The sequence below is a fragment of the Symphalangus syndactylus genome, chromosome 5 (assembly GCF_028878055.3).
Source record: "Symphalangus syndactylus isolate Jambi chromosome 5, NHGRI_mSymSyn1-v2.1_pri, whole genome shotgun sequence".
Taxonomy (NCBI): Eukaryota; Metazoa; Chordata; class Mammalia; order Primates; family Hylobatidae; genus Symphalangus; species Symphalangus syndactylus.
In genome coordinates, this window is record NC_072427.2 from 106,422,129 (window position 1) to 106,446,962 (window position 24,834).

General features: G+C 34.4%; 1 long non-coding RNA gene across 1 annotated transcript in view; it reads right to left on the bottom strand.

Annotated features, from left to right (window-relative positions):
• Window positions 1-24,834, bottom strand: part of LOC134736840 (uncharacterized) — a 51,343-nt gene that overhangs the window by 19,836 nt on the left and 6,673 nt on the right. Inside the window, exon 2 of the long non-coding RNA XR_010121213.1 lies at window positions 144-207. This is a non-coding gene — a long non-coding RNA (uncharacterized lncRNA). The remainder of the gene's footprint in view (window positions 1-143; window positions 208-24,834) is intronic.

Here is a 24,834-nt window from a genome sequence, read left to right on the forward strand (position 1 = left end):
GATTAGGAGAATTTGTACACTGCTTATTTCTGATTATGTTTTTTTTAATAGTAAGTCTTTTCAAGTGAAAGAAGCAATGATTAATTTACATTTTGCTGAAAGCTACTTACTCATCCCAGGCCTATATTATTAATAGCACTTACCTGCAGTAAGAGAAAGAATCTTTTTCTTGGTGCACTATTACCAACCCCCACATCAGTGAAATTTCTGGAATAAATTAAGCACACGATTAATACTGTTTTTGGCAGAAATGTATAACATAAGCACCCAGTAAGTTATTTAAATTGTCCCAATAACTATTAGTTTAAGATACTATTTTAAACAATCTCTTGTTAGTCAAATGTATGAGAAATAACATGGTTAAAATCTTTCAATTAGAAAAACCTGAGGTACAAAATTAAAAAACATCCTCAGGAAATATTATTTAAAAATGAAAGGGAGTGTGCATTTCAAAATACTCATTATATTCTAATTCATTTTTATAAATTATGCGTGTGTGTGCTGACACACAAATTATTGATATACTGTGATTTGAGAGCATGAACTAATTGAACTAAACATGCTAATATACTACACACTGGCTCTTAGCTTAAATGAAATCCTACAGATGCAAAATACCACTATGGTCCACCTGCTACACACACACACGCGCACACACACACACACGCGCACACACACACACACTCACACATACTACAGAAAAATTTTATCACCTCATCTTTGCAGATAGGGCATTTATATTAAGAAAAGTAAAGTGGATGTCCCCAGAAATACTCTTGCCTACTAATATATTAAGCCAAAAAAATAGCTTATTCTTGGATGGATCGCAAATGTTGGTGTCCATCGGGACTTGCAGGATGGCTGGGCGCAGTGGCTCACAGCTGTAATCCCAGCACTTTGGGAGGCTAAGGTTGGGCGGATCACCTGAGGTCAGGAGTTTGAGACCCGTCTGGCCAACATGGCAAAACCCCGTCTCTACTAAAAATACAAAAATTAGCTAGGCATGGTGACGGGTGCCTGTTATCCCAGCTACTCGGTAGGCTGAGGCAGGAGAATCACTTGAACCCAGGGGGTGGAGATTACAGCGAGCTGAGATTGCACCACTGCACTCCAGCCTGGGCGACAGAGTGAGACTTCATCTTAAAAAAAAAAAAAAAAAAAAAAGACTTGCAAGACGCAAGACTAATTATTACTATCTCATGTACATGTGTCCATTTAACTCACCTACTTGGCCTGTACAGACACTAGAATAATTTTGGAGAATAAAGACAAAATGTCATTAATTAAATTAACTGGTGATTTATATCACACTTGCCTGTGCCAATGTATCTTTGCTAAAGCATACGTATCATGCAAGTTTGTTTGTTTGTTTGTTTGTTAGACAGGATCTCACTCTGTTACCCAGCGTAGAGTGCAGTGGCACAATCATAACTCACCAGAGCCTTGACCTTGGGGCTCAGTTGATCCTCTCACCTCAGCCTCCCAGGTAACTGGGACTACGGGCCCATGCCACAATGCCTGGCTAATTTTTTGTATGTTTTGTAGAGACAAAGTCTTGCTATATTGCCCAGGCTGATCTTGAACTCCTGGGGTCAAGAAATCTGCCCACCTCAGCCTCCCAAAGTGCTGGAATTACAGGAGTGAGCCACTGCACCTGGCCTCATACAAATTTTAACACCTAGTATGTGGTTGTTGATCTGGAGAATGCTTTTGTCTCTATGTTCATAAAAACCATAAGAAGCAGTTTGTTTCAGCTTTCAAATATAAGTAACTACAAAACCACAAAAGCTGTTTAAAGCAGAGAATGAAGCTAATATAACCCTGACGCCAGTTCCTAAGGAGTTAAACAAAACAGAAAATGATAGATCATTATTATGTTTGTATGAAATTGTTACATATAAATATATTCTTATATATTTATAAAATGCAAATAGATAAATGAAAACACTCATTTCTAAGACTGTAATTAACAAGTAAACTTCAATTGATTTAATAGAAAAAGTCATCCTGTTGACCGTGATTTTGGCCCAACGACAGGCTTTGGGGATTTATGTGCAACTGGAAGTTAATACGTTTGTGTTGTTTTAAGCCACTAAGTTTGCAGTAATTTGTACGGCAACAAGAGAAAACCAGTACAGATACAGAAATAATTCTTAAAACATTCAGAGAAAAAAAGACAGCTTTCTACAAGAAAAAAATGAGTCAACTGACATTTTACTTCTGAAAATCATCAATGGAGTTCAAAAGTATGTGGAATAATATGTACAAAGGTCCAAACAACATGTCTAAATCTAGAATTGGGAATACAGTGAAAGCATCATTAAAGGACGAAAACAAGTAGAGATATTTTCACATAAACCAGGGGCAAGAAAGTTCACCACTCGAAAAACATCTTAACAGAAGTAAATCTTCATTAAAAATCTTAACTGATGTCTAAGCAGCGGTTGTCAAACTGTCATCTGCGGACTTCGGCATTATCTGTGAGCTTCTTTGAGATTAAAAGAAAATGATTAAGTAATAAAAAATAAAATAATTAGCAATCTAGATACAGGAAAAAGAAATAGAATTGAACTATTCATTCATGATAACAACTTTTAGCAAACGAGGAATAGCAATGAACTCTACAGCTAGTCAAAAATATTCCATACGAAAACTGTAGCAAATGCTGTATTTAATGGTAAAACTTTCCTGTTCCTGTTTAAGACTAGGGACCAAGTTTGCCTACTATTGTCACTTACATAAAACAAACTAGAGGACTTAGTACAATGTAACATACAAAACCAGGAAATAAAAGAGTTAAAATTCAAAACAAAAGGTGACATATGTTGGTAGATGATGTGATTATATTCATAATCACTACACAAAGGAAACTGCTTCTTACTTTGGTGCATATTTCCAAAGTAATTTCTAATTGTAACGAGTGCTTACGCTGTATTCCAAGAAGTATTCCCTGTTCTCTTCACATCTGTGAAATGAAGAGACATGTAGAAGAGAATAATTTTCCCCTAACTAACCTAAGTATCCCCTTGAGAGTGTAACTGTTCAGCACTGTATATTCTAGTTGCTTTAATACTTATAATAGACCCTTTTCCACATGGTAACTAAATGATAGGGCATCAAAAATCTAAAACAAAATTAAGTTACTCTCAAACTTGGTTAGGCAACAACACCGTGAATGCAGAACAGGGAATCTTAACCTCCTTTGACTAAGAAAAGCGAGACCTGGATGTTGTGAATGGTAAATGTGAATATTCAGTTGGATTGTTTTTTGGTAAAACAATACTGTGTGGAATTCTAAGGAATGATCATTATCCTTTAAAACTGTGTGCTTGTGTGTGTGTGTCAAGTAATTAGGGTGATGCAATTATTTAAACAAAGAAAACACAACTATTTCATCATGAAACTTTTTCTTTCAGATTGAAAAATCTATTCTCTTCTTGTTTAAAAATATATTTCTATTCTTGTGTATATTCTGCTTACAATTTAATGAAAACTAAATACGTATAATCGTGCTTCATAAAAGCATAATAAATATGTAATATGGGATATATATCACATGAAACTGTAGATGCAATTTAGTGTACAAAATAATATTTGCAGATATGCATTGCCTGTATTAGACACAGAAATGTAAAGGGCCATCCTCTGTTGTAGCACAAGCTGCAGGATTTGGGGCATTAATAAAATCTTAAAGAAAGCAAAAGCTTAAGGCTCAAATGCAATTGTGGGAATAAGCATCATACAAATTCTTCCTCTGAGCAATTCTCTAATCTGGAACCCAGGAACAAAATCCATTATTTTTTTCTCTCTGGCATAAATATTTTAAAACTAGCATTAAAATTTTATAATTTTACAAAGATATCAGATATAGCTCTATTGTATAGATGGCTCATGTAGTTATAATGTGATTGGGTTTGCCTTATTGGCACTGGTTAATTTGAGAGAGGTCAAGTTAATCTCTCAGTAATGCAATATATGTATGTGGTAATAGGAATCCATAGATCTAGTTCAGTAATTTGAATAATAAATGCTGAAAGTCAAGTTCCCTAGTTGAGGCAATTATTTAAAGTATTTTGTAGTAAGAAGCTTTAGCTCTGTTATGTTACTAAGATAAAATTCAGTCTTGCCAAATGTGTCTAATATCCTTTGTTCAGTTGTTTTCTTTATGGTAAAATATGTATGCTATTTCCAAGTAATATCTATTTAAATTTGGTATCTTCCATATAACAATATCTGTTTTCATAAAATTTTTAATAATGTATTACACACCTTTTTGAAGCATAAATTACTGATAAAAGATTATATATATTTTATCTGGGGTGCTGTTTATTTGGAATTATACCAGTGGAAGGAGAGCAGTTTCATTAGAAGTTTTTATTTTTGAAAATGTTTCCTCTTGGTACATGAAGGTGAAAATACAATAAAGCTGCCTTCTGAGAAACATTTCTGAATTCATCTGCTGAGTGAACTAATTACCCACTTGCAGACATCTCACCTAATTAAATCCAACAGAGGAATTTTCTAACGAATCACTTTTGGAAGATAAAGTGCTTGTTCGGTTTATTGAACTTCATTTCAGAAATGAAGAAAGTTAGAATTAATGAACACTTTAAAAATGGTTCTAAAAGATGAATGAAGTAGTTGAATTTAGATTGCATTTTTTTTTTTTTTTTTACATTCTGACATGAGAGAATGTCACATTTGTGTGGACTCCTTCTAAGAGAAAGACGCAATAGTCATAAATCCTCTAAATCTCACAAATACAAGCGATCTTTCCAAAACAGTTCTTACAATTTATGTGTTATTATAAATGCATTTTTATCTCATGCAAATGCATAAAATTCAGTATCAAAGCATATAATGTAAGATGTTGTCACTAGAGGGGTGAGAGTTCTCCTACAAAATCTGTTTTTCTTCGTAACTCCCTCTCGTAGATCTGCTATTAGTCACAAACAGCAAGTTATTTTTATAAAGAGAAATTATACAGGAAAACAGAACACTGAAACTAGTAAACATCTTAAGAAACACATCAGTGTATTAAAAATAGGTAAAAATAAATTTATGCAGTTTTTTATTTAGCATATAAAAGAAGGGAATTAACTAAGTGTTCTTGAAGAAAGAATTTTCTGGAAGGAAAAAAATTCTGCTTTAGAGATTGCTGGCATTCTTTGTTGAAAGTCCCCAGAAAAAGAACTGTCATTTTTGGGCAAGATGAATCTGTATCTATCTATCTCTCTATATATATGATATATACACACACATACTCATATATACACACACATACATCCATATACCTTGGAATATATAAGCATATATTAAATATATATGTACTGAATATATACTTAAATATTCCAAGGTATATGAAAAAAATATATATATATATATTCCTTCTCCCTATAAGTAGATACTTAGCAAACTAAAAGATTCTTGCATAAGTAGGATTGGTAGATTAAACAAAATGAACTGAACATAAAGAATATGATTTATTGGGCCAGGTGCAGTGGCTCATCCCTGTAATCCCAGCACTTCGGGAGGCTGAGGTGGGTGGATCACGAGGTGAGGAGATCGAGACCATCCTGGCTAACACGATGAAACCCTGTCTCTACTAAAAAATAAAAAAAAAAATTAGCCTGGCGTGGTGGCAGGTGCCTGTAGTCCCAGCTATTCAGGATGCTGAGGCAGAAGAATGGCGTGAACCCGGGAGGTGGAGCTTGCAGAGAGCTGAGATCATGCCACTGCACTCCAGCCTGGGTGACAGAGCAAGACTTTGTCTCAAAAAAAAAAAAAAAAAAAAGAATATGATTTCTTATTTTAACAGAGAACCATTTTTAACTCAATCAAAATACTGAAGACATGTTTTATATTTGCTTTTCAGACTGAGATTATGCAGTTCCATGACAGATTCTGAGATGGTAACAGTCACTTGCTAAAATAAAAGCACTAAAATTTGCAGTTCAATGGCTGTCACTTTATAATTAACTACTTGTTTTTTCATTAGCAGTTAAAGCATTTTAGTAGTGAAGTATTGATGAAGATACACAGAACATCTTCACATTGTATGATAATTAGCTTATGAAGAACTGTTCAAATATATTAAATGTCATGATAATATTAGCATTTTTATCCTTTTTTTTCATTTCTGCTATTATGTTCTAGCACCATGGATTACAAAACGAAAACAGACTTGATACTGGAAATCAGTTTAAAGCGAAGACCTGGACATTATAACAATTCATTATCTGCATGCTTTAAAAAGGATTGGCTCTAGTGGTTTTCTTGGTTGACTGACAAAAATTAAGCTCAACTAGGCCCACGTTCAAGGAGGATGAGATGCCATCACTCCCTTGGTAGCATATAAGGGAAGGTATCCAAAAATATAGAAATATGACAGTGGATTAATCAGGAGAGAACTTGTTCCCTCCCCACATTAAAGAGTCTGAAGGGTAGGTCCTTGCAAAACCACTGATACCTACACTATAATAACAGAGAGTTTTGGTGGCTGTCCTAATGGTGGAGGATGCTGCTGAGCTCCCAGGCATTACTGTATATGACAGGACCCTGGAGTTACAGAGGCCAACGAACCGCAAGAGACAAGTTAGGCACAATGACTACAATGCACAGCAGAACAAAATGGAACCCAGAATGTTCGACATATTTGAGTCTGTGGAACAGGATCTTTTTTCTGAAATCTTAGGCATAAAAGAGATGGGAAACCTCCTACTGTGCTAGTGAGTTTATTAGTGTTTCTGGACTATTTCTTCTATTCCATTATCTGTTTGTCTTTCCACAAATTTCACACTTTCTTAATTGATTTATCTCTATATTAAGTCAGAATACTTAGTAGAATATGCCCTCTTACTGTGTTCTTATTCTTTAAAGCTTTTTGGCTATCACTGAACTCATGCATACCCCTACTTCCAAACAAAAAAAATTCCAGGGTTTCAAGGAGAGAATGGCATTGAATTTGTATATATATTTGGAGAGAAACAGAATCTTTATTTTATTAAGTCTTTTAATCTAAAATTAGAATATATCTCTCCAGAGATCTATGTGTAATTTCTCTTGATTTTTTTTGTATTTTATTTGAAAATGCTTCTATTTTGTTAAATATATCAGTAATTTATTTGAATAAAATTTTAAAGTCAGCACAATTAACTTGAGTCCCACTCAAGATTCTGGCACCTATAGGTAGTGAAAGTTTCACTGAAATAAAATTGTTTGTTCATGATGTTTTAGTGAAAATCAAGCATATCTACATGTCTACTCACATTTTGCTTCAGATTTTTAATAGACAATATGGTATGATGTCCACATCTGTTACGAGTTTCTCACATTTGCAATGACAAATAACAAAACACATATCTAAGAATTAAAATATATTTATTCTGACACTGTCTGTTGTTTGGGACTGTAGCAACTCTTATCAATGATTTCTTGAAGCTTTTTTTAAATCTACTTACAATATCTTGTACTGTCTTCTTTAAAGAGTTGTGCTTTGTTCCTTTCTTTGCATTTCTTGTAATTTTTTATGCAGTGCTTGGAGCAGTAGCAAACTCCTCCCCAAAGTTTCTATAAAGTCCTTGGTGTATTACACATTGTATTAGTTCATTCTTGCATTGCTATGAAGAACTACCTGAGACTGGGTAATTCATAAAAGCATATTTATAATTTATAAAGAGTAGAGGTAATTTATAAAGAGAAGAGGTTTAATTGACTCACATTTCCAAAGGCTATACAGGAAGCATACCTGGGAGCTGGGAGGCCTCAGGAAACCTACAATCATGGTGGAAGGTGAAGGGAAGCAGGCACGTCTTACACGGAGGGAGAAGGAAGGAGAGAATGAAGGGAGACGTGCTAGGTAATTTTTTTTTTTTTTTTTGGGACGCAATCTTGCCCTGTCTCCCAGGCTGGAGTGCAGTAGTGCAATCTCGGCTCACTGCAAGTTCCCCCTGCCGGGTTCATGCCATTCTCCTTCCTCAGCCTCCCAAGTAGCTGAGACTACAGGCACCTGCCACCAAGCCTGGCTAATTTTTTGTAGTTTTAGTAGAGACAGGTTTTCACTGTGTTAGCCAGGATGTCTCGATCTCCTGACATGATCCACCCGCCTCGGCCTCCCAAAGTGCTGGGATGGTGCTACACACTTTTAAACAACCAGATCTCATGAGAACTCACTCACTATCATGAGATTAGCAAGGGGAAGTTGGCCCCCATGATCCAGTCACCTCCCACCAGGTCCCTCCTCCAACAATGGGGATGACAATTTAACATGAGATTTGAGTGGGAACACAAATCCAAAGCATACCACACATCCTCAAATAATATTCATGAATGCAAACCTTAAGATTTCAGGATGATTTATAGAGCTTTAGCCCTCATACCCTCTTGAATACTTTAAAAATGTGTTTGAAGGCAAAAACATTTTCAAAAAGTAAACATAAACTGAATTTAACAGAGGTATTTATTTCCTCAAATACCAAGAAATCAAGTGATAGCAGCCCAGGACTTCAGTGGTTTAAAAATACCATCTCCTCCTTTCTTTTGTGATCATTTTACTTAGCAGATTATCTATCATTTCATGGTTGAAAGATTTCCCACCGAATATTCAGGCTTTAATTTTCTATTTCAAAGCAGTAAAATGTGATAAGAATCATCACCTACTTCAGGCTCTTACTTTTATAAGAAAACAGAAGATTTCCTAAGAACTCTGCATCCTACCCCAGGAAATCTCTGTTGAAATTTCATTGTTTGTACCCGTTGCATGAAAACTAAAGGGCAAAGACAGGGAAAGAGATGTATTTTAGCTTTTTCAGATTCCATCGTGTGGGCCATTAAGGAAGGATTTTGGAATTGGTATAGGATTAGCCAAACTATGCTATTAGCTTAAAGCCTTATGATAATTCATATAATACCACTTGATTTTTTCCTGTGGTCGACTTTTTTAAGTAGCATTTCCTCTCTGTGGTAGTGCTGGGTGTCACATTTCTACAAATTATCTTAATTCTTTCACTGTGTCTTTAGTTCTGGAAATGGTTAAAGATCAATTAACAGTCACTGGGTAAAGAACTTTTTGTTCCTTTTTTGGAGACAGGATCGTCCTCTGTCACTCAGGCTGGAGTGCAGTGGCATGACCTAGGCTCACTGCAGCCTCAACTTCAGGGGCTCAAGCAAACCTTCCACCTCAGCCTCCCAAGTAGCTGGGACTAAAGGTATGAGCCATCATGCCTGGCTAACACTTTTTTTTAAAGTTTTTGTAAAGACTGGCTCTCCCTATGGTGCCCAAGTTGGCCTCTAACTTCTGGGCTCAAACAATTCTCCCACCTGAGTGTCCTAAAGTGCTGCAATTAAAGGCATGAGCCGCCATGGCCAGCCAAGGAATATTTTTATACTTAATATGCATTTTTTCCAGAGTGTATGCGAACCACCACCATCCACATTTTTCTCCCAGCAAAATTTATACTTGGAGTTGAAAATAACTATAAATTGTCTTTTTAAAAAAATCTTTTCTTAATTTGCTATAGAACACAGTACAACAGTAGACAGTTACATAATTCTAACAAGAATGTGCCGTATACTGTCTAATAACTTTATAACTACTCACTTAATCTTTATATTAACTGTATGACTGCAGCCGCACAGAACTTAAGTGACCTGCCTAAGGTCATTGGGGTAGTACTTGGCAGGACCAGAGTTCAAACCAGACTTTGCTCCCAAGTCCACACTCTTCAGTACATTTAACTGCACTATATCTACATTATATATAGCAGGGGTTCTATAATTCTTCAAAAGATGTTGCAGAGAATTCCCCAGAGTCCTATACTTCCTCAGTCAACCTAAAGCAATTAAAAGGAACTTATGTCATACATACATTTTGTGGAAATATGAAGAGAGATTTGAAGTCATCAAATGAAAACTAAATTTTAAACATCTTTCCCATTCCATTTTCAAGGGCATTAATGCAATACAAACACTCAGCCGTGTTTTCATGGCAGTGTGAATTAATTAAACCAATGTTTCAAAATCCATCAGGGGCAGATTTGGGAGTGAAAGAGTCTCTTATTTATAAGTAAACCAGGACAATATGTATAAAACTGAATTATCTCCCAGTAAACCAGGACTTTTCATCACCCTAATTTTAAGTCCTCAATATATTCAGTAGAATTGTCTTATTTTCTTTCAACAAACCAAAAATTCTAAATGAAATGATTCATCCAGGTTTCTCTGAAGCATAAGCTCAATTTTAGAAATACACCTTTCATTTCATGTAGGTAAATATCTGTCACTGTATTCAACTAATATCCATAATTGTCAGCTTGTTTCTCATTGTCTTGTCAGATTCCCTACTGCTATAATTGTATTCATTATTCAATCTCTGGGATGAGAATACAAGCAAACTCCTGGAACAGCACACTATGCGATGAAATAATGAATCTCCAGCTTTGAAAATCATGGTTTCAAGATCTCCTTAATACTTGTTTTCTGAAACTGCCTCCACTTTGTACTGATGTGTATATTACAGCGGGGAACTATTAGCTAGGGTTTGTGGCTGCGGGTAATATTTTTTGGAGAAGTAAATACCTGAATAGTAATTGGGTAAACTAATATAGATTACCTAAATTGACATGTTTATGTTTTCCTTAGCAATATGCTCCCCAAACCCAGCCAGGCAGGCTTCTGTACTCTTCCATTCCTGGGAGAAGATGGATGTTGCAATACATAAAGCTCATCTCTGATCACATTGATCCCCTGGTCAGAAATAGTGAATTCCAACCATCCACAAATCAAACTTAACTTGTTAGCCAGGCTTTCAAATCTTTCACAATCAAGCCCTATTTAACCTTCTTTCATAAATTGTAAGACATACTTGTTTTCTACATTTTAACATTTATGAACAGGGGAAGAATCTCTCAATCACCATTGTTCAGCATGAGTATTTCTTTGCAGTTTAGACTCTGTTATATTTCTGTAATAAGTACATTGATTTTTCTTCTGCTTTGCGTAATTTGCTGTTAAGAATATCCAATGTTAACTGTATATATTTATGGGGTACATGAGATGTTTTGATACAGACATGCAATGTGTAATAATGACATCATGGACAATGGGGTTTTCACTCCCCTCAAGCATTTATCCTTTATGTTACAAACAATCCAATTACACTTTTTTAGTTATTTGTAAATGTACAATTAAGTTATTATTGACTATAGTCACCCTGTAGTGCTACAAGATAGTATGTCTTATTCATCCACAAAAATTATAAATTAAAAAATTTAAAAACCATAACAAATATCATTTTTAGTTGAGGATTGTTGTTTTCAATTCAAGACGTTTCGCCTGCTTCCTTTTCATAGCTACCTTGTCTCTCCTACTACATTAATATTTTTATTTAAATCACCTATCATGTATATAATGGCTGTTTTAAAGTTCTTACGTTCTAACTACAAAATTTCTATCATTTCTGGTTTTGTTTCTAATGTAAGAAACAAAGGTTGCCTACCTTAGGATAGTCCTGTAGTACCATCTACCAAAGAACCATTTTAGATGGAAACGTTGAGGTCCCTTATCATGTCTTTCTTTTAAAAAAAATCACTGACATAAACATACGTGCACTATTCACAATAGCAAAGACTTGGAACCAACCCAAATGTCCAACAGTGATAGACTGGATTAAGGAAATGTGGCACATATACACTGTGGAATACTATGCAGCCATAAAAATTGATGAGTTCATGTCCTTTGTAGGGACATGGATGAAGCTGGAAACCATCATTATCAGCAAACTATCCCAAGGACAAAAAACCAAATACCGCATGTTCTCAATCCTAGGTGGGAACTGAACAATGAGAACACATGGACACAGGAAGGGGAACATCACACACCAGGGCCTGTTGTGAGGTGGGGGAAGTGGGGAGAGATAGCATTAGGAGATACACCTAATGTTAAGTGACGAGTTAATGGGTGCAGCACACCAACATGGCACATGTATGTATATGTAACAGACCTGCACGTTGTGCACATGTACCCTAAATCTTGAAGTATAATAAACAAACAAACAAAAGTTACTGCTGAATGTTATAGTAATAGAGAACAGCCTGTTTTTCACTAGACTTGTATTATTATGTTTTGTTAGCAGCCTATTTTATTTTGCTTTCTAAATAAAAAAAAATTTTAAAGCCTACATTATATTTTGTTTCCCTTGTCCATCATACTTGATAATGTTTTATTATTTTCATAGTCTACTAGGATATTTAGTATTTAGTTTTGTGTTTCTGTGATATTGGTTGTTGGTTATATTACAGAACTGTACTATCTTCATAAAATGAGCAGATTATTGTCCTTTTTTTACTCTCTACTATCAAAAAAAGTTTTTATAAGATATATTTCTTCATTATTTGCCAAAACTTTCTATGACATTGAGACTATTTTATTTTGAATAGAAAGATTTTTGTTACCAAATAACATTCCTTAGTGGATATTACATTTTCAGATAGTATATTCCTTTGTCTTATTAATTTAATTTCCTCAGATAGTTTACATTTATTTAAAAATATTTGAATGTATTTATTATTTAATGATGATGTTTTCTGATATTCCTCTTTAGTTTATTGAAATGCTTTAATTGTTTCACTATTCCTACACAAAATGTTTTATGCTTTATTCTTTTTTAAAAAAATGAAAAATTATTTGTTTTGTTTTCTCTTTTATGAATTTTTGTCTCATGTCTCTTGCCCATGACCTACTCTAGCTAAGTTACTCTTGTGTTTTTTAACGAAATGATTTAATGTTGTTATTTTTTAATACATTTTGCTCACTTTATTTTGTTTTCTGGTGTTTCTTTAAAGATTCAAATGATTTCCTAATTATAACTCTACATGAATCTCTCACTCAGTTTTCCCAGTGCTGAGTTAATTATTAGTCTTAGATTTTCATATTTACTCCTTAAATAACTACTGTAAAATCAATAGATTCACATCTATAAAAGGCACTGACCTCCAGGGTGGAAACTCATCTGAGTTATTTATTTTTTTAGTATTTTTGTGATATAAAGGAACCAGCATATACATGGTAGAAGAAATTTGGCAATTAAGTTTAATAATAACTAACATTTATTTCTATTTAACATGTATCCCATAAAACTGTAGGCATTTTTCCTCATTTAACAGGTATAACAACTCAGCCATTGTTTTACAAGAGTTTAGGATCATGCTGCTATAAAGACACATGCACACGTATGTTTATTGCGGCACTATTCACAATAGCAAAGAGTTGGAACCAACCCAAAGGTCCAACAACGATAGACTGGATTAAGAAAATGTGGCACATATACACCATGGAATACTATGCAGCCATAAAAAATGATGAGTTCGTGTCCTTTGTAGGGACATGGATGAAACTGGAAAACATCATTCTCAGTAAACTATCGCAAGGACAAAAAACCAAACATCGCATGTTCTCACTCATAGGTGGGAATTGAGCAATGAGAACTCATGGACACAGGAAGGGGAACATCACACTCCGGGGACTGTTGTGGGGTGCGGGGAGGGGGGAGGGACAGCATTAGGAGATACACCTAATGCTAAATGACGAGTTAATGGGTGCAGGAAATCAACATGGCACATGGATACATATGTAACAAACCTGCACATTGTGCACATGTACACTAAAACCCTAAAGTATAATAAAAAAAAAAAAAAAAAAGAAAAAAAAAGAGTTTAGGATCATAGAGTTTCTAAGTAAAAAACATAAATCCACTATTGTTCACATAGGTAATTTATGTTACTATTTGTTAAAGTTTTTCATATGCCTTTTCTGGGACTGTTTGTTCAAGAAAATCATGATATCTCCATGATATCTTAATTACCTAAAATAAGATAATAATGTTACATTTTCATATATTTAAATGGCAAGGCCTGGTGGCTCATGCCACCAGGGAGGCCGAGGCAGGTTGATCACAAGGTCAGGAGATCGAGACCAGCCTGGCCAACATGGTGAAACCCAGTCTCTACTAAAAATAAAAAAATAATTAGCTGGGCATAGTGGCGTGTGCCTATAGTCTCAGCTACTCAGGAGGCTGGGGCAGGACAATAGCTTGAACCCGGGAGACAGAGGTTGCAGTAAGCTGAGATCGCGCTATTGCACTCCAGCCTGGGCGACAGAGCAAGATTCTGTCTCAAAAAAAAAAAAAAAATATATATATATATATATATATATATATATATATATATATATATTTATATAAATGTAACTAATCATTTGTTCTATATACTGTTATCTGTGTTTTATAGGAAAAAATACATAAATCTTGTTTTCTTCACTAAATAAGTGTTTGAACTGATCCAAAATTTTAAAAGAAGTTAATTTAAAGAAGCATTATATTTTTGGTCTGCTGTGGGAGTCCAATTCCTCTGACCAAGCATGAGACAACTCCTTAAAGACAGGCAGTTCCTAATTGGGTTATCGACCTTTTCCAGAGATCTTAATTTCTCTGCCTTTGCTTTCTGCTGAAAACCATGATTTTTTAAAAAGGAGAAGAATTTCTGCTATGAATTTTTTTTTACTTCTTTCTATTCAATCTATGTTTATCGGTTTCATTTTTATCTCTGCCATTCTCCTTCATATTTGTGACCTAGTTTATTTCTTTCTTATCAGAACTCCTCACCAATGTGCAGTATCTACTGTCTTGCTGTCAGTGCTTGAAAATCCTGATTGCTTTAATCAAGAATGCTGACAAAAACATTTTTAAAGATGTATTTGCCATGTAAACTTCCGATTAAGTCAATTCTGTAATTTCGCAGTTGCAAATGCCAATTGTTAATCCTCAAATCGTGCTAAACAAAATGTGAAATTTTAAATTTTAATAAAAGAGGCTAACTACACTTAACAACCAGGTGTGAATTAGCATGAGAGATCAAGAGGTAATTGAAACTGGTTTAGAAGCAGCTGTTCTGCTGGGCTTCTGTGTAAATATAAGAAGACCAAATAAGTAATTGAAATGATTTTGTCTGAAGCCATCTCTGCTGGTATCTTCCCTGGACGTGCACTTTAGTATAAATCTTTAATATTAAAGAATTTAGACTCAAAAACCATGCCCACTGATAGGATTCAGGCATCCATGTGCTTCTGCCTATAAAACTGGAGAGAGTTTAAGGGCCAAGCTACCTGCTACTTAAAAGATGGACACGCAAAATTCTCAGACAACCATCCTCAGGTCTGTATTACGAGCTAGCTCTGAAATAAGGAGACGAGAGGTGTGGGTGTGGGTAGAGGTAGCCTTAAAGAGACAGGAGATTATTTTAAAAATAAAATGTAAACTCCTATACATATCTATTAACCTCTCCACATACATGAAAACATATAAAACATAACCATAGATAACACTATTCTTTATAGTATTGTGATATTGTAATTTATTTTCTTTTTTCTTCAAATTTAGACATTACCTTACCATTATACACGTGAAAGTATTATAATGAAAAACTGAAATTTGCTGGTGTTGTTTGGGAATACTATAGAGATATAAGGTATGAGTTTAGAGAATTAAATAGATTCATGTAAAATATTCTTATTTGAGCAATTTTTTTGAGACGAGTCTCATTTTGTTGCCAGACTGGAGTGCAATGACTTGATCTCGGCTCACTGCAACCTCTGCCTCCCGGGTTCAAGCGATTCTCCTGACTCAGCCTCCCGAGTAGCTGGGACTACAGGTGCCTGCTACCAGGCCCAGCTAATTTTTGTATTTTTAGTGGAGATGGGGTTTCACCATGTTGGCCAGGATGGCCTCGATCTCTTGACCTTGTGATCCGCCTGCCTTGGCGTCCCAAAATGCTGGGATTACAGGCATGAGCCATCAGGCTTAAGGCTCATTTTTCACTGATTTTCTTGATCTGGCATTTAATTATGAAATAATAAAAGATTCATGGATATTGTTCTTGCCTTGCTGAAATGGTATTAGCTAAGATTTTAATTTATCATTACTGCTATATAAAATGTATATTGTATCACAAATAAATATATATTAGTTCTATACTTGTGAAATATTAATCTCTAGAGAAATCACTCAAATAAAAATGTCCTCATGTCAAACATCCTTGCCTTTATATTATTTTCACTGAGTTACACAGTATAAGCAGTTATGAGTAATATACTCTAGTCTTTTCAAATATTAGATCAAACTCAAGAATATATATTTATTTATGAATTTATGATTTATGACATCTGCTTGTATATTTTTTCAGAGTTTTATTGACTGTTCACTTTTAATTTGGCTTATTTTTTATTTTTTATTTTTTTTGAGACTGAGTCCCATTCTGTTACCCAGACTGGAGTGCAGTGGTGCGATCTCGGCTCACTGCAACCTCCACCTCCCGAGTTCAACCAATTCCCCTGACTCAGCCTCCCGAGTAGCTGGGATTACCATGCCTGGCTAAGTTTTTTGTATTTTTAGTGGAGAGAGGGTTTCACCATGTTGGCCAGGCTGGTCTCGAACTCCTGACCTCAGGTGATCCACCCGCCTTGGCCTCCCAAAGTGCTGGAATTACAGGCGTGAGTCACCGCACCCCAGCCTAATGTAGCTTATTTTGATAGCCTCCACTTGCATTTGTTCTTGTCTATAATAATAATAAAACTTACTCTAAATGATGTCTCCTTTCAAGCAAACTCATTTAACACAATATCTAGAAATATATATTGGTGATTTGCCTATAATTTTGAAATACATAATGCATTACAATTAAGTGTAAATAATTTAACAATAAACGCTTGTTTGTCCAGTCCACCTCAAAACAACAAACGGAAGTTTTTCCTCCTTACCCTGCCCCCCTGCCTTGTATACAATGAATAGCAGCGTTATTATGTATATATAATCTATATATAATCTATATAATATATATATAATATTATATAAAGCAGATACAATTACACTTCAGGTTTTTCTTTTCCTCTTGGTAACTGACCTAAAAACAAAGATTTCATGTTTTATCAAAATAATTTCCTCTGTTGCCTTTATTAGGTTTTTGATTAATTAGAAAACTGAGCTTTAAAGGGTTTAAGGTTTTCACATCTTTTACATCTATGTAACTTTCTCAATTGCTTTTGAAGTATTTTGATTACCACTCTGGACTCTGTTTAAATAATTGACTTTTTTTTTTTTTTATACTGTGACCTGTGATTGTGTTTCATCAAACATTTTAAACCTTTTGGCATCTTTTGAAGGTTTCCCCAGTATCAAAATTCTAAAGTATGTTTTTTGGATTAAATGATTAGACTTACTTGGTAAATCGTATGAGAAATATTATCAAATAATAAATTATACCAGGTCTTTCAGTTAGATTTATGGGTATGTTATTGATATAAATGTCCCAAAATTATATAAAGTCATAAAAATCAAATGTTAGTTATAATTTTAATGGCTATGCTAAACTGTTTCTAAAATTATAGTTATATAGATATGCTATTAATGTAAATATTTTTAAAAAATTATAAAACATTTTAAACATGTGTTGGTCTTGATGTGACGCCCTCATTCATGATTCTGATTATCTTAAAATGCTGCATGTGATAGAAATAACGAATTTCCTTGTCAATTGAAAACTTTCATCAAATTTTAACTGTGGCTATTCTAAGGTTTTGTCATCCAGAGTTTTGGTTTGCATTTTTCTCTAAAAATATTTATGATTTGTTTTAGTCCAAATTTATTTTTATGGGGAAGTCTCTCATAAGTATTGATATAAAAAGGGGTAAACAGTACAACTAATAAAAAATACAAATATATGTTCCGGTTATCATGTATTTTTTCCAATATGTAATTTTGATGATACTAAGTATGTACTTCTATGTAGAATCTGTAGTATCCTTGCAATAGTCCTGTTGAGTTGTCATTTTGGGTGCAGAAGTGACAACATCGGGGGAAAAAAGGTCATTCTGATCAAAACAGATGTGTGATTCGAAGCATGTTTTCCAATGAATAGGCAAATATGCACCTAGTCCTCCTTCCTTACAACCGCAACTGAAGACTATGAACCTTCCTAGAAAAGAGCCTTCCTAGCTATTTGGCACAATCAATGTTGGTTTTGTAAATATAACTGGGAGATTAATTCATGAGCAAAAGAAGAAACTTGTGAGACAATGTAACAAATGTAAAAAGCCATATTTGCTTATTGCTGCTTACAAAATTTTGTAAATCTCCTGAATTTGAGACAGTGTGCAGCTCTCTGAAAACATACTTTGAAGATAAAACAGGATTCAACACACAATTCCATGCACCTCTTGCCTTAATAAATATATTCCTTATAAAATAAGTAACCCTAGTCCTTGCCTTTTCCTACACACAACATAATGTCTGATTTGGTGAGTGGTTATGTCTCTGTAATCTATAACAGACCCCAACCTTGCTGTGATTCTGCTGTATTATAACTTCAGAGCAAGTTCTGTATCATATTGCATTTACTGAACCTCCACCACCTGTATATATGCAGGAGGCTGAAACACTGTGGCAGAACAGTCTGGAAGAATCTCTTGAAAGGGCTGTTTCCAGGCTAGAAGCTTCAGTCTACAGTCCACAGTAACACTTCCAATAAAACTTATTTTAATTACTTACAAACTTGATTTTTTCTTTAGTTGGTATTATTTACCAAATTTTTGGTGAGTAAGTGAGTGATGGTGGTTGTAGTGGCTATCAGTTAGATCAAGGAATAAATATTTGCTAAGGAAAATCATAAGGAACACCTCCTATCACTGGGCAGTTCAAAAACAAGGACAAATACGGTGGGCTTGTGGAGAGCTTTTATACCACATTGTTTATTATGCATTTGTATAAGTATTGTGTATTAGTCAGGGTTCTCTTGAGGAACAGAACTAATAGGATATACATATATATATAATATACATATATATATATAGGAGTTTATTAAGTGTTTATTAAGGAGTATTAACTCACACGATCACGAAGTCCCATAATGGGCCAACTGCAAGAAACCAGTCCAAGTCCCAAAGCTGAAGAACTTGGGAGTCTAATGTTTGAGGGCAGGAAACATCCAGCACAGGAGAAGATGTAGGTTGGGAAGCAAAGCCAGTCTAGTCTTTTCACATTCTTCGTTTTGTTCTTCTTTTTATTCTGCCTGCATGGGCAGCTGATTAGATTTTGCCCACCCAGATTAAGGGTGGATCTGCCTTCCCCAGCCTGCGGACTCAAATGTTAATCTCCTTTGGCAACACCCTCAAGATACACCCAGGATCAATACTTTGCATCCTTCAATCCAATCAAGTTGACACTCATATAAACCATCACATACTGTATGCCTTAAAAATACTTATTTGGAAATAAATTGTATTCATCCATTCTATTCTTTTTTTCATGTGATTATTCCAGTTTAGGGTGGCAAATTGCTGAAGCCTATCATGACTGCTCTGGGAACAAGCCGGGAACCAACACTGGCCATTCCATTTCCGGGCACACTCACACGCTCAGAGGGGGAAAATTTAAACAAACTAATTTTCCTAAAGAGCACATCTTTTTGATATAGGAGGAAACTGGAGAATCCAGAGAAAACTTACAAAGACATAAAGAAAACATGCAAACTCCACAAAGATAGTGACCTTAGCCATCAAGAATCAAGTTTTTTCTTATCAATATTATAATTAAACAATGTTGAATGAAACACATTATTGGAAGATCTTCTGTATATGTAAGTAATGGGGTTAAAAATTCAAATAAAATTCTCAGTGGGTATCTAATCAAAATATTTCATGTGCCCCATAAATATGTACAACTATTATGTATCCATAATAATTAAAAATAAAAACTATTTAAAAAGAAAATAAATACATTATATTTTATGAAATAAATATATAAATAATTGATTCAAGAAAACTGGACAGGCTACTACAATATGGTGTTTCTCTACCATGTTTTCAGCTTTATAATATGTGTGCTAAGATTTTATGGGTATTAAAGTTAGCCTCTCTTATGTCATTATGATACTAAGGTGTGAGACTGAGAAAAAGTTCCCACAGAGAAGATTTGATTTTCCAGGAAGTGCAAGCTCATGAGCCTTCTTATCTGCCTGTCTATATGTGAAGCCACAGGAGAAGGGAGGTGAGGCCCAAAAAGAAGTCAGTGATATACATCAAAATAGAGGTCAGACTTTATTTTCTGGAATAAATAACTAAATGGATATTGATATGGTTTGGCAGTGTCCCCACCCAAATCTCACCTTAAATTGTAATAATCCCCAAGTGTCAAGGGTGGAGCCAGGTGGAGATAATTGAATCATGGGGGCAGTTTCCCCCATATTGTTCTTATGGTATGAGATCTGATGGTTTTATAAATGGGAGCTCCCATACACAACCTCTCTCTTGCCAGCCACCATGTAAGGCATTTCTTCCTTTTCCATGATTCTGAGGCCTCCCAAGCCATGTGGAACTGTGAGTCAATTAAGCTTCTTTTCTTTATAAATCATCCAGTCTCAGTCATGTGTTCATTAGCAGCATGAGAATAGAAAAAATATAGGTATAAATAAGGTTTTTTTTGTCTTTGTTTGTTTTACAGAATAATTTCAGCTATCAATGTAGAAGAGATGAGAGAAAAATAGAATCACCACTAGGTGAACATCAACAGTAGTAATAGTTATAAGGCAAAATGTAGCAATAGATCTAAAATCAGTGGATAAAACTTTAAGAAGGAATAGAATATCGCATTCCTTCAAAGTACAAAAGTCAGAATAATATATTTAGGATGAAGAAATCTAGCAGTCACTATCTTAACCAAGCAATATGGGTTACCAAAGATAAGGCATATCAAAATCAGGTACCATCTGATACGATATGCTAAGAGGAGAAGAATAAACATTATTTTCCAAAAATGAATAACCTCAAACTAATGATAATAAAATATCACAGAAATAAAAAATGAGAGATATTCCAAACTTACCTGATCAGTATTTTTTAAATGTGTCAAAGTAATAAAAAAAAAGAACCAAAAAACTCTTATAAGTTGAAGAAAATGAGAGACATTACCGTTAAATGTATTGTGTGATCCTGGATTAAATTCTGGGTCAGAAAATCATATTAGTGAAAATCGTAATGGAATCCAAATATAAGTTTGTGGTTTAGAGGATAGTATTGTACCATTGCTCATTTCTTAGGTTTACAATTCTTACATGTGATATTAACATGAGAGGAAGAGGGATTAATGCCATTCAAGCACTTTCTGTAATATTACTACAACTTTGCTATAAGTCTAAAATCCTTTCAAAATAAAATGGTAAAACATTTTTTAAAAAGCTGTACTAGGAATGTGTCCTCAAATTAGTGCATAAACTTTATGCAGTAATAATGGTTAGGTTAGTAATAACTAATGATCAGGTTAGTAATAACTAATCGAATCACCGATTCACTTAGTAAACAAAAATTATGTGAAAACTCACATGCCCAAAGTACCAGCGATGCAAAGATTTGATTTTAGAAATGTTAACACTAAGGATTTTCATTTTCATCTTTGATTATCTACAACTTTCAGCTTTATTCTTCCTCAGGGAACTTGTCCCAATCCTTCAAACTGTGCTATCCATATAAGCCTCCAATCCCACTACTTATCTGGACAACCCGGAGCATGAATGCATATTTTATGATGCTATTTGAAAATAATGCCTGAGTGTGCTGAATGGTGCAGCTGATGTTACGGGGTCCTCTGTTACCAGTGTGGTGGGATCGACAAGACACTTACTTAAATATCTCTTTTCATAAATGGAAAAAACGAGAGTAGGGGCTTGTGACAGTCAGATAGAAAAATTGCCATTCCTAAAAATTACTCAATTGATTCATATTTACCAAGCACCTATGATAAAAAAAACTCATTGTGCTAACTGCTGTTCGAACAACCTAAGAATGTAAGAAAAGTTAAAAGTTGAATCTGGTAGTAATAACAAAATATATGTAGAAAGTGAATTATTAAACACACACATACACACTCTCTGTCACACACACACACACACACACACAGAGCCAGCTTGAAATTTTATGTACTATGAAGCTTAATAAGCAGTGAAGGTGACAAAGGGTTTAGAAGAATAATTATTTGCAGATAAAGATGCTTAGGGAAGATTTCTGTCTCTCCCACTCTCTCTGTTCACCTTACCCACCTCCAACCCCATACACACAGCACACACACATGTAAACAGGAGATTCACCGGGCCCTTGAAGAATGTCAAGCAGGGCCTGGGACTCAGGAGAAAATGTTCAAAATGAGGAGTATCTTCTTATCATTCTGTAAGAGTTTGGGAAAGGTAGACATTTCCTTTGATAATGAAAGTCAGAGAACAATGGTATCTTAAAACACTAAGAAAGAAAATTAAATGGCATGGAGTGCTCTGCCAAAGCACTGGGCTATTTGGTTAGAAGAAATTAGAGTTTAAAGTAATTTCCACTCCAAAATAATTTAGCCACATAATATGAGTCACACTGTTTCTAATTTCATCTCTTAACATGCAGGTGTAAATGATGCTTGAGTTTGTTCTCTAAATGAAGAATTTGGGGAACATGTTTGAAGTAAATTTTGAAATACCGGATAGTTAGAAATCTGGCTCTTTATGTCTATTAGCAGTCTATTTATCAGATAAAATATTTGCTTTTTAAAGGTAGTAAAATTAAAAATTAAGGACTTAACAGTATCCAGAATAAAAGAAAAGTTGCTCCTTTCTTCGAGCTCCACTCTGATTGTGGCGGTTTCTTTCTCTCCAGACATGTTTTGTGCACAGGGACATATGGGAAAGATAAATAAATGGGTGACAAGAACGCACATAATTTTATTGTTTATAAAAGTCAGAAATGTTGTGGGATACTAAATTGATAACAGAAACTTAAGTTACTCTTTCTATTAAAAAAGAAAAATTTGTGAAATGGATCAATTTTGTGTGAAATAACTATTCTTTCTTGTGCTAATGAACAATATATATCCAATAATACTAGTCTCTAACGTTATTTATTTTCTTAAAGCAGCAATACAAATTAAACAGACCTATTTTAATTTCTGCAATAGGGTTTAGTCAACAGGAAAAATAAATGCTGCAGATAATTGCCTTTTCTTATATAGTTTTGAAGGCTTTGAACTATATTATTGGGCTCTGCACTGTTTTGAAACTAACCCTCCATTTTGTGTATCCGTTTTCATGTGCTTAGACCACAGTGAGTCATTGACTTACTGACTTGTTACCTTAGACTTTTGTGAATAATTAGGTTCATATTAACCTTTCTGTGGACTCTCATTTCTTAATTTATAAATCTGGATTATTTCTGACTTGGTAATTGTTTGCAATTTCTGCCAGATTCATTCTGGGATGAGTAGACAAAAAGAATACGATCTTGACTATTACTCTCTAGCAAAGATTTAAAGCCTTTGCTTAACCATAATCACTACCACATACATGAAATAACAATTTATGAATGTAGACATATGGGATTGTTAATAAATTTGACCCTTCCTCTTGGCAAGGGCAATGATATTCTCTTGTACAAACAGTTAGATTTGCCAGTGTGATTAGAAAACAGGCATAGTAAAAATATCCCTGGATAATTCTTCTGAGGTACAGAATGTCCATGGGGATTTGCTAATTGAATTGTTACAGGCATGATTGAGCAAGTTAACTGCTGTGGTTCCACGTGTTCAGGGATTAACTGTATTTCATTATGTCAGCCAAAACTGATTGCCAGAAGAGGAGTACGTGTCAGAGTGTAAAATATTTGGTCTCTCTGGGGGTTGGGCCAATGTTGGTGTACTGATAATTGAAGTTTACAGGCAAGGCCACTATGTTCTTGTCTTATTGGATAAATTTTACAATGATTGGGAAGCAAGAATGCTGCCATTTGTTTCTCTGACCATTTAACTTTCCAAACAAACAAAACCAATTTATCATGAATAATATGTAACATTTTTGGTCCGTATTCATAAAGCAAACCCAGTACCTGAGGACCTAATACTAGAGAATAATCCTCTGTGGGAAACATAGGCCATTTTTGGTGAAAGTGGATCATAAACAAGGAGTTTGAAAGTCACTAATTGAGTACTACTGGATACCTGGATTTAAACAAGCTGCTATACAATCAGAGCAAATATTTCTGGAAGAGACAATAGCAATTGGCAAACTACCATTCTGTAGATCATACAACTGTTTTTATAATACTACATTTTTCAAGTAATCTAGGATTGAGCTCTTGTCTATGATGCTCAGTCTTCCTATAATATTAATCTATTTTTATTCGGGTTTATGTTACATTGAAATTATATTTCTAAAATAAGTCAACAGTGTTTGGGTGTTGATATGTATTTACATACCTGTGTGCATATAATAGTTGAGGTTTTATATGCTATTTAGTTAAGATTCTTTGTTGTTGTTTATCTATATTTAAAGTCATTTTCCTTTCTGTTATTCATCAAATAGCAATGTACTTGATCCCCTTAATAATAACGTGTGCAACAAGATTAAGTCACATTTAAAATAAACTTCAATTATTATATTTTTATAAGATAGAATAATCGGGTAGAAACTATATTTATGAACAACTTTTATACATAAAAGTGAGTGGGTTTGAATGACTAATCTTCCAGTATAACAACTGAATATGCCACTGGGCCTGGATAAAATGTCTCAACGTAAGACCTGATACTATAAAACTATGAGAAGAGAACATAGAAGAAAGGGTCCTGGATATTAGTCTTGAAGATGTTTTGTTTTGTTTTGTTTAAAATATCACGCCAAAAATTAAGACTAAAAAAGCAAACATAATACATGAGACTACTAAATCAAACTAGAAATCTGCACATCAAAGGAAACTATCATCAAAATG